Source organism: Amblyomma mixtum, chromosome 10 (assembly GCF_055824585.1).
Source record: "Amblyomma mixtum isolate Tamu chromosome 10, ASM5582458v1, whole genome shotgun sequence".
NCBI classification, from domain to species: Eukaryota; Metazoa; Arthropoda; class Arachnida; order Ixodida; family Ixodidae; genus Amblyomma; species Amblyomma mixtum.
In genome coordinates this window covers 112813668-112830433 of record NC_143021.1, presented here as the reverse complement: position 1 = coordinate 112830433, position 16766 = coordinate 112813668, and the positions used below count along the sequence as shown (strand labels likewise).

The 16766-nt window shown below is 45.2% G+C and overlaps 1 pseudogene; it reads left to right on the top strand.

Moving 5' to 3' along the window:
* Nucleotides 1-9551: 9551 nt before the first annotated feature.
* On the top strand, nucleotides 9552-16482 carry LOC149326701 (uncharacterized; annotated as a pseudogene).
* The last annotated feature ends 284 nt before the right edge of the window (nucleotides 16483-16766 follow it).

The window sequence follows — 16766 nt, the reverse complement described above, 5'->3', positions numbered from 1 at the left end:
CCTTGAAGTATGAAATAAGTGCATCTGAAATAGCATCTGTTCAATCGTATAAATATCTCGGCATCACATTTTCTAACACACTTAATTGGTCAGCGCACATAACAAACATAACAAACGAAGCCAATCGCACTCTTCGCTTCCTCCGTAGGAACTTGCGACTCGCTTCTGCTTCAATTAAAACATTAACATACCTCACATTTGTCCGGCCGAAGTTGGAGTACGCATGCTCAGTCTAGGACCCTCATCAATCTAACCTTTCGAACACCCTCGAATCAGTTCAGAATCGCGCAGCTATATTTATTTTTTCGGACTACTCGTATCACACCAGCGTCACTGCACTTAAATCTGAGGCTAATCTTACTAATCTCGAGTCCAGACGTTGCATCTTTCGGCTCTACCTCTTTCATAAATTTTATCACAGCCAACTTGATGTTTCAGCTATCCTGCCAGCTCATCGCTTATCAAGCCGTACCAACCATCCCAAAGCAGTCTACCCTCCCCCCGCACAGACTACAGCTCATCTTCGCTCATTCTTCGTGCAAACTGCTCGAGACTGGAACAGCCTGCCAATCGACTCCGTGCACCACTCCGATCCACTGCACTTCAACTTCAAGGCTGCCATCCAATCTCCCATTAGTGACACATTCAGCCAATCCCTCATGTAATACCCCATTCCTGGGGCATTTGAGGTATTGATAATAAATAAATAAATACTCACCATCCCCCTTCCCCCACCCCTACTCGAGAAGCAAGGAAGACTGCCCTCCTCAACTGCTCTACATTAGAGTCCCAAAGGGGGCGCGAGAAGCGAGTAAAGCGGGCGCGAGAAGGGGCCTCCTCATGCGGTGTCCCGGACTAAGGATTCCGACCATGTAGCGGGGTCTTCTGAACCCCAAACTCTCTTTGAGTATTAAAAAAAAAGTTTTTTTACCACCACCACCTCCGCCCTCGGCTCTTGTGTTAGAGCTCGCGCCGAAGTAGCACTTGTCCTGAAAACACGGGGCCTGTTCCTCTACGTGTGGCGCGGGCGAAGAAGGTAAGACAAGAATCCTCGATAACATAAATTATATACAAGGCGAACAAATGCAGCCCCGAGACAGCGCAAGTTCACAAAATCGCGTATAATTTTCAACACAAGGCATAAGGAACTAGTTCTAGGAACCCTATTCAGCTCCAGCTCTTATGTTCTTGGCAGAAATGAATCAGGCATGTTGATCACGACTGATTACGAAGCTCTGTGCATTTGGAAGTGCGCCACATGAGATAAGCTTACTCTTTTCTATCAAAAGATAACTGCCGAACCATCTAAAAAAGAAGGATAACAAACGTCTGTGTCGATTTCTTAGGACACGGTCCCCTGCGAACGATTTTAAGCGTGTCTTAAAATCACGTTGTCTTCCATTGCGGTAAACCTGGAAGAAGGTGCTTAGGCAGCAGTGCTTGGAAGTCCTCCGCGCGCAGAAAGGTTCAAGCCTCCGGGCCAGCAGCCTGAAACGGAAACAACGGTGGCAGTGAACGGCTCACTTTTGGGAGCTCATCTGCGCAGGTGTACATATTTCGACATATCGACGGAACCCGGCTCCGGATCGTAGCATCAGCACCTCAACTGTGCTTCTCCATGGCATCTACGGCAGTGGTTACACAGACACTCAGTCTTGATTGTCTCCTTCGCAGTATCCCCGCAGCCCTGCTGCGAAGCATGGACGAAGCGAATATGTCGTGGCTGCCAAGGCTGCAGCAAATGCCGCTTAACGACATCCACAGTGCCATCTGTCATGCTGTGCAACAGGCTGAGAATGACGAAGGCTGCCTCTGGCGCATAGCCTGGCTGCGCTGCTGGCTGCTGCCGCTGCAGCGCCTGGAGGGATGGCGGATCTACTCCCTCATTGTTTCGCTCGACTGGGAGGAGTGTCTCGAGTTGCTGGAGCTTATGGCAGCTGCGCTTCGACCTGACGCCCACCAACCAGAAGAGCAGAAGAGCATTCACTGCTTGCTTGCTGACCGAACAGCAGGATCACCTGGCACATGACCAGAGCGTCGTTTACGTTGTCCTGCGGCCGGGGTGGCGTTTCTTGGCAGTCCACTACGTGGGGCTCAACACTGAACAGCGAGTGCTAGCCACTCTGCATGCAGCGCTGGGGCACCGTCCTCAGCAGATCGACAGCGTAGATATCAACATCGACGAGGCCTTCCGCATCATTGATGGCCTCCAGCGCGAGCGCTTGGCGTAACCGCACCTCGAGCTGCGCTCCTAAGGGCCCAGACATTTCCCGCCGGATTCTCGTGGTGGAACTTCTGCGGGTTCTTTGGCGGAAGAAGGCAAGTGCAGCATGGTCTCTTAGAGCCTATTTTTCTCGGAAATCTTAAGGTTGTAATCTTTACTTTTGGACATGATCGTTCTTCTTCTGAGCAGCGGGATGAAATTATTATTCTGATAACAATACGATCTGTATTGGACAGTCTATCTACGTTTATTAATTTTCTACGGAGTGCGCATGTTTTGTACGGGCGGAAACCTTGAATTCAGCTTGAATTGCTCATTCGGTGCTGGACCATAGGCTTTCGGCAGTTACCCTCAAACCGGATTCAAGTTTCCTTCACTGAGGGGCCCAAGGCATTTTGAGGCCCGGATAATTGGCGTGTACCTGTAAAATTTTGGAAAATGGCATTACATGTAAAAACTTTAGGGCTCCCCGATTAGTGTTTGTTGACTGCGAGTGCAAGATTTCGGCACTTTTTTTGATAAATATCCTATCTTATTCAATGCCTCAAAACGAGCTCTTCGAACAAAGTCAAGGGATAGCGCGAGCAAGTGAATTAACGAAAAAGTTGCTGCACTGGACTTTATCACCAAATGTTTCGGCAAGAATAGCAAAAAAATATTCGTGGACTTTATGAGGCTGTCGTATCCGTTGTCGCGAATCGCCGAGCTGAATTCACCGGCTGCTATTATATACATGGTGCCCCAGCTAACTTAAGCCCCTGTTTAAAAATATGCCCCGGCGCTCTAACACAACGAGATAAAATGCATTCTTCTGAATATTTCTAGGAACTAACCGGATTACTTTTATACAGTGTTCAACTGCACAGTCCATTAAGAATAATTAAGCAACTTCGCAAGCAATGAAGCTCGGCGATAAAATCTTAAGAGAAAGTTGCAGAACGGTCCGAAAAACATCCGACTGAGGAGTTTCAAACCTTACATTTAGTACAAATTGGCATTTTTTTTCTCTTGCTGCAGATCCCCCCGATATAGAAAAAATGCCACGCGACATACCGCGATTGGAGAGATCTCAAACGTGCGCCTACACACGAACTTCTCATATGGCCGGGTGTGCTGCCGCTGAAAAGGTGACAGGCCTGCAACGCTGGCGCCGGCTGTGCGATTCACCCCAGCGCAAGCGGTACAGGCTGCGCCTGCTTATCGCTATCATGACGCGCCGCAAATGAAGCATACCGCAGGTGAAGATCGCAAAGCCAGCTCCTGCGTCGCTGCCCTGCCGCTTTTTAAGCGTCATCGCACCGGGCTAACTGATGTGCTCATTCCTACGCCGAATGTTTTAGACCACTGTAATACCGGTGCGCAAGCGGTAATGTCACGTGGAATTTTGTTGTATTTCGCGGGCCTCTGAGTGTGAGAAAAAAATTTAATTGGTAAAAGATGTAAAGCTAGAAATGGATGTTTTGCGGAACGTTCTATAACTTCATTGCTTGCTACGTGGAAAATTGATCGCGACTAAATATGCTATTGGGCGCAATCCAAAAAAGCGACTTGCTGTATACAATAGCCACCAACATGCGCTTGACCGCGTAGTCTGAGAGTGCTGCTGCCTATTTTGAAACTCTCGGCAAAGTTAACTGCACGAAAAGGCATTTGCACAAATGAGCTTTCACTTTCAGACATACAAAAAAATCGGCAGATGGTTTAGCATGTAAAGCGCGGAATATCGTGCGATAACACTACTTACGTTGAGCACATAAGCTGCCTACGTGGTCAAGCCATTTGAGCTAAATGACATTACGACGAAAGCCTTGGACCTAAAGGCCTTTACCCGGAAGGAATTTACCATAGAGGCCCTCACCACAGTGTCCTATGACTTGCAGGCCTTTCTCACGAAGTAATTTCCAGCCTTGTCCGCCAGGTTTATACGCACGGCGGGTTGCCCACAACCCAATGGGCAGAAGGACCTCCTGTCGGAAAGCAGACTCTAGGCACGCAGTACATGTGTCCGACATCGGAAGATCCGCCTAGTAGTGCTACTGGAATAAGACTCATAACTTGCAACAGCCTTACACCCTGAGGGCATTATCTGCTCTTGGTCTCTGTCTTGCTAGTGTATTTACGATGAAAATTGTTAAATAATAATTTCGAACGGCCTGTGAAAGACACTGACGCATATGCCTGCTGTTCATTCAACTACCTTGCAATTTCTTATAAACAAACAGCTTTTCGTGGGAAGGCATCGGCTCTTTCCCATGCTTCCACCGAACCTAGGCACAGATAAAATGCAAAACTGAAAGCGATGCAACTTCTTCAGGATATTCTGCAATGAGGATAACTTTGTTTCTTTCTTCTTCCAACTGCAGCAGCTGGCGCGTTCGCCTGCAAAGAGTGCGGCTACAATTCCTCATCGCGGCAAAAACGGGACTGGCACCAGTGGCGCGAACATCCATAAGTACAAGTACAGCAGCAGTGCTGGATCGCTGAGAACAACTTCCCTTCGCCACGGACCGAATGTACGAGCTCCATCAGCTCGAGGCAAGGATTAGAGCTCTACCTGCTCCGTCAGCATCTTTTATTTTTGCAGACATGACGATGATGTTTGTCAAATAAAGTTTTTAGCCAGCCTTTCTCTCTATACGGAAGTCGGATTGTTGCTGAAACACGTGAGGGCGGCGAGGAGCAATACCTTCGCTCAAATCAGTTACGCTCGCCAATAGCGCGTCATTCTAAAACTTGTGTTACGGCAGGAAAGATAAAAAAAATTGGAAGTGACACTTCATCTCCGCCTTCAGCATATCATTCAATGGCGACTTTGAGTTAATGCCCATATATGCGGAATCGGTCATTTTTAACTTGATGTTCATATATCCCTTGGAGTCCTCATAAAACTCCTTCCTCACTGGTGCAGCGGTTAAGGGATGCGCCATCGCCCTGCGATAGCAGGTGCTTTCACTTGCGGGTCTTGTGCGACCCAAGTTACTCTTCCCGAGCAACCTCTCGCAAACAAGTATCAATTTAACTGTCACTTGTCCGGGTGGTTAGTTGGATTGGGGTGTTAGCTTGGGGCGACCCTAAGGTCAAGTAACCTAGGCTGGTTCTCCGGGGGTAAATGTGGTGCCTGAGCCAACATATTTTGCGATCACAGCGCCGATACCGGATTTTTCTGCGTAACGAGGCCTATAACACTCTCTCGTTAGGTATGAGGCATTTTCAAGGCCAGAAACTTAGAGCCATGTTTTCACCAGTCCAGCATTATATACGACAGAAATTCATCACCACTATATGTTCTAGCACGTTTTCTGCGGGAGAAATGACACAACCATCCGTTATATTTCAATACATTGAGAGGACGCGGAAACGACGAAGTCTGGCACTACCAAGGATGGCTGTCAACTGGCGGCTTAATTTAGGGCGGGAGGTAATACCGCTTCGAACAGCAATTAGCACTGACGCTAGCATCATCTTTCTTAGCATTTGCCATACTGACCTACCTGTAAATTGTGGAACACGTGGAGCGCGAATAAAGTTAAAAACAAATGCTTGCACCGAGGCACTGCTAATAAGCAATAAATCTAAGCAGACATGTCGCACAAGTTGCGTTAGCGATATATGCTTACGAGTAACACGATGAAAAATGTGCGCAAAGAGTTCTTCATTTACAACGTTGCTTTTTTCTCGCGTGCATGCGAACAAAACATTGAACAGGACGCATGTCTTTTTTCAGTAGCGTAATCTTGGCGAGACAAGGATCAGGGAGCTATTTTTTTTTGTTAGATTCCTTAAACATATCGATACTCTCTTGTGCAGCTTCAAACTCTCACCTGTCGTCGCCGCACCAGTAGACGCTGTAGTTTTTTCCAGGATCGAAATCCGCGACGTTCTTTGGTTCAAATGACTGAACTTTAGTGTGTTCAACAACAGCAGTTGTATGATCACACACGTACTCACAGTAGACGAACATTTCGGGAACAATTAACACGAACCGCAAATGCGCACTAAGTTTGCAACGCGACGCGCCTTGATTTGGCAATGGACGCATCTCAACTACGCGGCCAAAACTATAAGGCGTGCATAGGCTTTCATGCATCATGCGCAGCAAAATATAGTGCCACCATACAAGTACTTTTCCCACGTAAAACGTGCTGTTATAATTTATAGCTGTACTCGTATATACATGCGTGCTTTTATGTACGAAAGGGCAAAATGTCCAAGCAACCTTGCTCAAATAGTTTAGGATTTTTTATTTCGACTTCGAAATTCATACGAAGTACATGCAGAATTCAGTGTCGCCATTTTAGCGATTTTCCCGCTAAATTAAGTGACTTTTGTTGCCTCTTAGCGGGAAAAATGTTCGTCTAGCGGCTAGAAGATTTTTTAGTGGATTTTGAATCTTTATTTCGTGGGTGTCATTGGTTTAGCGGATTTCAGGTTGCATACGTGAAGTGGATCTGAACGAAATGAGCAATTCTCTTCGTGGGCTTCAGTAAAAAAATAGTGGCCGGCGGGTTATGTACGAGGAAGGGAATTTATCAGCGGTGCCGGCCGCTGGCTCGTTGGTGTGGCCAGTTCTCGTGGGCCGTTGTATGGCACTATAGTGTACTAGAATTAGTACACTATAATGGCACGCCTCGAAGAAGCCCACGGAGAGATTCGTAGCTTGCGCCTCTCCGCACCTGGCTGCTGTAGGGTTTCAACTGATCCTATGCATGACGCCATGCATCGACCCTGCGAGGCGCGGTGAAAGGCGCCTAGGCGCCTCGGTCACTTTGCTACACCCTATCTCGCAGATTACTTCGGAACCAGCATCTTAAAAAACAAAAAAAAAAACAGTCACTCTACACTTTGAACGCTCACTCAGTGCTTCCTCCTTGCTTCTTTGAGCAGAATAAAGCAGTCCGCTTGGTATATATCGGCATTGACTGTGGCGCTGCGGCAGAAAATAACCTATCCCAACCGGTGCGCACGAGCATGGGAGATATCATGGCAAAAACGCCGAAAGTGAAGTACGCTCAAAAGTTTCGAGACGAATGGCTTAAAGACCCGGGTCTGAGCAGCTGGCTCCTCTGCAAGAAAACACCCAATGGATTGAAGGTTGCTGAATGTAAGTTTTGCAGGTGCCAACTCGGATCCAAGTACAACGAACTGAAGGCTCACAAAAATACAAAAAAACACCAGAATGATACTAGCATATTGGGCCCGTCAGCAGATTACATTCCCAAAAAGAACTGAAAGCAATGCCGTGAGCACAGCAGAGGGCAGGGCCGCGTTGATAGCTGAACACTGCAGCACTGCCGACCATCTGGCAGAATTCATCAAGAAAGCATTCCCAGACAGAGCGGCTGCCAGAGACTGCCGAATGAAGAGGACAAAATGCGCTGCAGTGGCGAAAATGTTCTGTACCCGCACTTTAAAGAGGAACTTTCATCAGACATTGGCAACAGCAAATACAGAATCATTGTTGACGAATCAACTGACATATCAGTAACAAAATATTTGTCAATGTATGTCATTAAGCACAGTGAAGCAATGTCGTCACTAACAACATTCCAGTCCCTGTTCGTGCAAGGAACATGCGATGCGCGAGGCAATGTAAAAATTTTTGAAAGTGTTCGCTGAAGCGCCCGGTACAATAAATCTATGAAGAATGGCCCTTGTGGAGTACTTTTTATATGGGTTATTGCGGACTGTGTATTTGAGGAGAACAGGATTACCTTACAGCCTACTTTTGTTTGGTTTTCTTTACTCACGCCTTTAAACAAAATTGCTGGCAGGAACGCTCGCAGGAACGATGCGGTACAAGCTGCCCTGGACGCTGCCAACGAATGTTGCTCAAAAAATAATCTGACTGAACGCTTTAAGAAAATGCTCTTTCCTCCTAGCCACGGTTGCGGGATAAAATATGCCACCTTTTCCTTGACCTCATGTTCATGGCTGGTTGTGACACGCGCACAAGCAGACGCCGCTTCAAACGGCGATGCGCATTCTGGTTTGGTTTAGTTTGGTTTATGGGGTTTAACGTCCCAAAGCGACTACGCTATGAGAGACGCCGTAGTGAAGGGCTCCAGAAATTTCCACCACCAGGGAACCAGAGGTTCTCTAACGTGCACTGACATCGCACAGTATGCGGGCTTCTATTATTTCGCCTCCATCGAAATTCGTGGGGTTTCGTTTTTGCTTAAGGAATCCCTTATTTTGATCACAGTTCTAACTCTGGATCGCTACATTTGCTTGCATTTCTAAGCCAAGGAAAGACGCAGTGCAAGTATTTTTACAGCATCGCAGTACATATTAGCAGATATTTTGGTGTTTTCCAAAAATGTTTAGCGGATTATTAGCAGATTTTTCAACACATTTTGGTGGAATGCTCAGAAATAGAGGTGGCAACACTGCACGTGGTGGCGGCATGGTGGCGGGAAGATCGCTTTTGCACGGAGCCAGGGAGTGACAGTACAGTGACGGGCGTAGCGTCTGCTGAAGATTCAACGAGCGGAAGCGGTTTTCGGCACCGGGCGTATTAGCAGCCAACTTCGCGATGTCACAGAAGTCACGAAAGCGCTACAGGCAATACTTGGAACCTGGTTCAAACGGAAAAATTCCCAAACAAACCCTCTGCAACATCCGGAACAGACGCAAAAGGGGTGCCGTTAAGGTATGTATGTATAGATTATGTGCGCGCTCGTGCATGCGTGCGCGTGTGCGCGTGCGCGTGTGCGCGTGCGTGCGTGCGTGTGTGTGCGTGTGTGTGTGTGTGTGTTTGTTTGTTTGTGTGTGTGTGTGTGTGTGTTTGTGTGTGTGTGTGTGTGTGTGTGTGTGTGCGTGCGTGCGTGTGTGTGTAAGTGTGTGCGCGTGTATGCAGTGTAAGTTAGCGTCTGTATTAAAATAAGGTGCGCACAGACAGTTGAAATCGGGAACAGCGAGCATCTACTGGGACACTGAATACTAGAGCGCGCAAAATTTTCCACACAAACTCTGCAACATGCAGAAAAGATCGATTCAAAAAGTCTACCTATCATATGTGCGCGTGCGTTTATCTCAGCGTTGAATTAAAGACCGAGAAGACACTTTGAAAGGGAGCAGCAAAACGAGAGAGTTAGCCTTTAGAAGTTTCCTTAGAAATGGCGCGGAGACCGCTGTGCGGTAGCTAAAGGTATGTCTTATCTGTAGATCTTCTCCAGCGGCGAATTCTTTTCTGTCCGCGTTTCATTTGATGGCTACTGTAAAAAGGTAGATGAAGGATCGCAGGGTAGCAGACATTCATTAACCCATCCCAACAGTTTGTAGTATTGTTTTTTCCTTTCCTATTTTTTAGGATGACGCACCACTCATCATGAATGATCCTTCCAGGGCTTTACAGAGTGGCATTTACTGCTCGGACCGGCAAGATGGGGACATTCAAGGAAGCAGTCCCAGTCACGATTCTCCACATATTTTGAGTCCGGTAAGAAATTCTTGCAAGCTAGTTTATTCATATCTAGGAAAGTTGTCTCTTCATAAACAGGACAAGGACCAGGCAGCAAAAAAGGAAAAGCAACACCACAAGGCACAAAGTTCAAACTGCTTTTTTTTTTGTGGATCAAGTGAAATGACAAGTTATATAAGCAAGGAGACCCAAAATTTCTACCACTCTGTCATGCTCCAAGAGTCACTAGAGCACATTGAAGTCTCAAAACAAATAGAAAGAAAAATAAGCCCCAAAAACAGGAAACCAACTACAGCACAATGTAGTTGCTAAGCACAATGTTTGTTTGCCTGTGGTTATCTGCTGTCTCACTACATAATATATTCAACTTAACAGACCACCAAAACAGACCACCAGTAAAGGAAAAAAAGACTGTGTGCAAGACATGAGCCATGTGCTACTGATGATGTCATTTACTGCTGCTTTATTATTAGTGTATTACCACATAAGTGGCCTTGAAAAATTCTAGGGAGTCTCGGTCTCTCTCTAGTTAAAAATTTTAACTTGTAGCTGTTAGCTTCAGTGACGGTGCCAAAGGGAGGTAAGAGGTGGTGATTTTGACCTGAAAGTTGTCGGCCCGCATAAAAAATTTGCTGAACACTTCCTTGAGATCCTGATAAAGAGGATGAATATTGGCAATTTAGCCTTCGTTAGGCTCTCTCTCTGGTCAGTATGTGAAGCTATCGCCACTGTTTGCTGTTTTATTTTTTGTCCACGTGCACGAATGTGACAGGCATCACGCTTGTCCGAAATTTAACTTGCCACCTCTCTACGAATATTCTGGCACAGCTTGTGGTCACTGTTGTAGTGTATTTGAATGTTACTCACAGAAAATTGCCTTGCATAGGTGCCAGCGCTGTCCTAAAGGTTTGCAGTGCACCTTTGCTTGTCTTAGTCATTTTGGCAGCCTAGCTTTTTTTCGCATCAGTTAACAGAAGAATGAAAAGTTCTCTTGCAGCCCCTTTGTTGTACGTTGGGACAGGCTTGCAAACCACAGGCAGTGGCTGATTAGGACTCGCTGTCTATCCTAATTTCACCTTCGTATGGGCCCTGCACTGCTAGAAAATCACAATTACCCGAGTAGCTTAGGTGGTAGGTTCAATAAAGCATGTGTTTACTGAGCTCAATAGATTGTAGTAGTTACATGGGCAGAATAAGGACTGTTCTTGAGCTAAACATGCCCTCACTTGTGATAATGAATATTTATATTTATTAATGCATTGACATTAAGGGCCCTGTTTAGCAAAAAATGTGTCGTTAGTGCTGTCGACATTGTGAGCGGAAAATCACGAGCATGCCTCTGGCCGGAGGATATCAGATTGGTGACATGGCACGGCGCTGATTGGTAGGCAGTTTGCTTGATGTGCGCAGGCTACATGATGTGTCGGTGTTGGAAGGAGCTGCCAACTCTGGTAGCTCTTGTGAGACGCGAGTTGAACCTGGCACCCTTAGATCCCAAGTCAGATCCCTAAGCCAGGAAGCCGTGTTTGTACAGTTTGGTTAAGGCAGGGCTTTATAGCTGTGCCGGGTCTTTTATATGATATGGTATTATTTTTTTTCTTTTTTTTACAAAAATGTCCCGTATGTAAAAACTGAACTGGTTCTTTTTCTTGAAACTGAAAAGACTTATTTGAGTAGTTGATGACTGCATGCTGATGAATATGTTTGAGATAATGGCAGCACAAATTAAGGGATTAGCGATTAAGCTAGCAGCAAAGTGCATGCGCGTTAACAACGATCCGCAAGGGGTGCCTGAGGCACTAACGCTATCGCGTCATGCCCTTGAAAGTGGAGCTCAAGTGTCCCCCCAATTTTTTTGGTTGTGTTGTCATAGTTGCTTTTCAAACACTTGTAATGGGCATCACTACCTGCAAGAAGGCACGTGAGGATGCCTGTAGTAACAGTTCGCATTCACTTTTCTTTTTTATCTTGCGTGCCAATTGTTGGTTGTGTTTGGCTTGTAATTTCTGCTTCTTTTTTTATTTTTAGGATGACACTGCACTAAATGTGAGTGGTCCTCCCAGAGCTTTACAAAGTGCCGATTCATGCTCACACCTACAAAATGAGGATTTGCAAGGTAGAAGCCCCAGTCAGGATTCTCCAGATGCTGTGGGTTCATTGTCACCCAACAGCGGAGACGATGGAGCACATAACGCCAGCTGTGCTAATAAGAACATCGGTCCATGCTCTGAGAGCGAGAGCAGCATACCCGAAACTGGTGCATGTTCACAACCAGAGCCCACCCAACCTGGAGGCAGTGAAGAAGACGTACCTGCTGCCGCGAACAGGAGTGAGGACAGTAATCAAGAAAGTGAAGTTGATGATCCTGATGCGGAGAGATTAACCTATGACTTCCAGGAACAGTTTGAAAGATTGTCTGCTGAGACTCTGCCGCACCAAACAACAACGAAAGCAGAAGCACTCTTGTTGGTTTTAGCTTATGTTGTAAATGCAGGTCTAACATGGGCACAAGTAAGAGGTCTGCTGATTTTAATTAATGCTTTGTTTGGGTCAGAAGTTGTACCAGGCACCACTTATTTCTTCAGGAAGCTGTGGAAAAATCAAAAGGAAGCACTCAAGCTACACTTTTTTTGTTCGGCATGCTATGATTACCTTGGGACTATGTTGAGCCTTGGAAAAAAAACAGCTGTTAAATGTAAGTCATGTGGCGTCCAAAAGATAGTGCAGACTTTAATCAACACTGGAAGTTTTTTTTATGTTTGACTTGAAACAGCAAATCCTTGACTTAGTGAAGCAAACAAGGGAGCCTCTTTTTGGAAATCTCCAGCAAATAGCGACAAGATGTCACAAACCAGGAACTTATACCGACATCACGGGTGGTGACCGGTACAGGAGCACAAGAAACCACTTGAACATGACTTGGTCTGATCTCACACTCACTTTCAACACGGATGGGGCACCAGTGTTTGAATCTAGCAAGTCTTCAAAATGGTGATCCATATTTTGTAATTAACGAACTTTCATTTCAACTGAAATGGCAGAATGTGACCATTTCAGCCTTATGGTTTTCAAAAACTCACCCCCAATGCACCTTTTTATGAAGAGATTTGTTGAAGAGGTTTGCAGTATTGGGAAGCTGACATGGTACCATGCTGGAACAGCTGTAAAGTCTGCAGTTCATGCTGTCACCTGCTGTGTGGACTCCCCAGCCAGAGCGGCCCTATTAAACATGAAACAATTCAACGGGTATTTTGGCTGCAGTTGGTGTTGGGAAAAAGGCACAGCTATTGACGATGAGTGTGGCTCGTATTTTTTTTTTAATCAAAAGCATTTCTTTTGTAATACATATAGTTTTTAAATGTGCCTGAGCAGCTGATGTGGCTAAGCAGTGTTCAAGGCTAAACACTCAGTTCATACTAATGCCTGCTGCTTTATAGGGGGAGAGGCGCGTTGTGGTGTTGGGCTAGCCTTTGCTTTCTGTCTGATCTTGTCAACATAACTTGCTTGAAATATGCTTGGGAAGCGTGTCCATGTGTACCTGTTTCTAATTCTTTCTTCAATTGTTTTTTTTATCAAAAATTTCCACTTTGGGCCCTATTGTTCGCTTCAGATCGGTTTGAGCCTGTCAATGCCAAGCAGGTGCCGGGTATCGCTCGTTCTACTTCATTTTTTTATTTTGTTTTGGCTGGAGCCATTATTTTAGGGACGAGTCACTGCAGGGACCCATTGGGAAGAAATATGGAAAATTCAATCAAGAAGTAAAAATAACTTGCAATCTTTCGTAATTTGCAATATAAGCAGTGTTAAAATATGCTGGGCTTACTGAAGCACTGCATTCTTTTGTTTGGCAAATGCCAGAAGTAGTCTTGAGAGATAACAATACACCAACACTGAAGCACAGTTAACAAGAACCTGCAAAAGATAGGAGTCATTTGTGTCAATGATGGCGTGGTGTGGATTCTTGGACTCGGTCAAATTTCTAGCACATACCAGGTCGGACTAAGTGAAACTAGAGTTACCCATAGGGCACTGCACATTATACTGCATGGTTTGGTTGCTAGCCTATTAGCTGCTTAGGTAACTGCTTCATGGATTGGGAATTTGTCTAAACAATCATGATGGCAAATGGTTTTGTAGACCTGCTCAGCTTGCCTCGAACAAGTGTGGATACGCAGCTGGATGGCAGGTGTAGAGCATCCTTTTGGCCAAAATGGCGTCATTCAAGTAGGAACTTAATCATTGCTAAGTTTGTGCCAATAGCATGCTTGATATGATACTGTTGATTGGAAATAAAACACAGTGTAGGCTTTTCATCTTGATGCGATGACTTGAAATGTAATATAATGGCATTCTGTTCTTAAAGTACTTTTTGATTCGGAAATTGCTACCAATTAATGCTGCCCAATGTTGCTACGGTAGTTGCCAGAAAAACCATTATATCTCAAGTACAATGAGCAGAGTGAAATAGATTGATAGCAACCTGCTCATGTAGACTCTGTGCTTGGACAGAGCTAAAGCTCTGGCTGGATAAGTGAAGCATGGTGCCTGTTGCAAATTTTACAGGTGAAGTCTAAGCAAACGTTTATATCTGGTGAATGTAGATGCAACCTGCCCTGGGAAATATGTGTGCTCAGAAAAAAAGAAAAGATAGCAAGTCGAATGAAAAATCGAACATGAAGGACAGCGTTGTATTTATTGTGACTTTCAATGGGAATTATCCGTGGATTTTTTTGTTAATGAAAATTGGTTTTTATGAAGCCACCACATTAAACATTGCATACTATTATATGTGCAGTAAAAAAAGGAGTTAATTTCCATCCAATTTTTTACTACAATTTTTAAAGAGCCTGTTAACAGGTGTTTTAGAGAGAAGCCTTTTTACCCAATGTTGAGCAGCAAGCAGCTCACCGATATTTATAATCCGTTGTAGTTGTAACAACTTACCAGGCTTCAGAAGAGAACAGTGTAACTCTCATTACATGGTGGATTATCGCCATCATGTATAACTGCTTGCCATGACAGCAGGTTGATTGGGAAGGCAGGATCCCGAGTTTTTTTTATTGAAGTGTCTAAAGATACATTCGAGCTACCCGGCCGATTCTCATTGAAGGTACGGCGAACTTCACTGCAAGTGCATGGCTAAGTCACGTCTAACGCATGTCCGAATTCTGGTTGCTATCCTCACAAGTAGCTCAACCACTAAGCTTTCACAACTTTCGAGGAGGTGCAAAGAGAAGTTCACTCATGCTGACATGTTGGCATTCCCATAGTGATTCAGATCGCCCTCTTCACTCCTGATTGTGCACAGCAAGCACCGCTGTCATTCGCACATACTGCATGCAAGTGACTGTGGCAGGCAACGAGACGTCAGCAGAGATACACATATTGCCTCGCTGCTTTTGCTTCTTACTTAATAAACAATTAGTAAAGTAGAATTAAAAGAACAATGCACACAAGGGTGCAGTTTCAACTATTTATTATGCCGTAAACTGATGTAGTGAAAGAAAAATGTATTCCAAGCTGCCTAAGCAGCCACCGTAATGACAAATGTGAAGATGTTTTTGTCCAGGAACAGTGCAGTTTCCCTGTCATGGTCAGGTGGCTGCTGAGAGGACGCATGCAGGTGTGCTTAATGCGATGCTTCGGTCAACGCTGGAGAAGACTGCAATCTTTGGCATGAAAGGCCCATCTTGTCTTATGAAGCTCAAGGGTCTGGACCTTGTCTGGGGACTACCACCAGACTACATGCATTGTGTGCTGGAGGGTGTGACCAAGCAGCTGACTGAGCTGTGGCTTTCAGCCACGGGATCGGCCTTCTATATTGGCAGGCACATTAACATCTTGGATTCGAGGCTACGGTGCATAAAACCTCCAATCACATTTGCAGGGATGCCACGGCCACTTTCAGAACGTGCATTCTGGAAGGCCACAGAGTGGCGGTACTGGCTACTATTTTATAGCTTGCCATGTCTTTCAGGGTTTCTTGTGCATACATATGTGTCCCATTTTGCCCTTCTTGTGAAAGCAGTTTTCTTGCTATTGAAGGATGTGGTCAATGAAAGTGATATCAGTGATGCAGAAAACCTACTCTTCCAATTTGCTACACAAGTCACAAAACTCTATGGAGAGGCAGCAGCAACGTTTAACGTTCATCAGCTGCTTCACTTACCAAAGGCAACACGGATGTTCGGTCCACTTTGGGGCATTTCAACACGCCCCTTTGAGGATTCTAATGGCCGAGCCTTGAAGCTTGTTTCGGCTGCAAAATCTGTGCCAATGCAGGTGGCAGAAAGGTGCATCATGCATCAAACATGGATTTTTAAGTAGAGTGTTACAACTTTCAGCCCGCCTTGCAGCTGCTAAATGTGAACTAGAATCCAAGAGCAAAAGGTGGTATCAAACGTGTGTTCTTGGAGCTGCTCAGCCAATTCGAGAATTGTCGCAGAGTCTTGAAAAACTCTTCATGGAGAGATTTGCTTGCGTACCTAGCATTTCCAAGTATTTTCGTGCAGAGGTGGGCAGCATCATCATTCATGCCGCAGACTATGTTGTACCTAAGAAGAGCTGTACATGTTATGTAAAGATGAAGGACGGCACCTACTCATATATACTTGGTATTTATGTGGCTCAGAATTCCATTTATTTTCACTGCCAACAAATGCGCATCGTGCCAAATGTGTCCCATTATGTGCCCCATATTGTGCCTTGTGTGCATCCACCGCTGTCAGAAAACCACCATTTGTTTTCTACTGAAGATGTTCTTGCACAGTGTGTGTTTATAAACATAGATAATGTTTCATATTTGTGCGAGGTCGGAAATGAGCAAGAACGATGCTAGATGCTTTCATGGCAAATTTAGCTGTGTGCCAGGGAGTCATGAAAAATTTTGTTTGCTTTATTTGATCCTCAGACAGTGTCTAACAGGAGGCCAATGCTAAATGATAAACATCGGACAAGGCCTTGGTCCCTTGTACAAATTTGTACATCAGTGAACAACTCGGCCATTTTATTCACATTTTGAGCATTGAAATTCTTTTTTATTTTTGGTTGTAGAGTCCAGTGGAGTTTAATTGACGACTGAAAGAGATGTTGCTTTTTGCACTGCGGAATTAAGCTTATTGT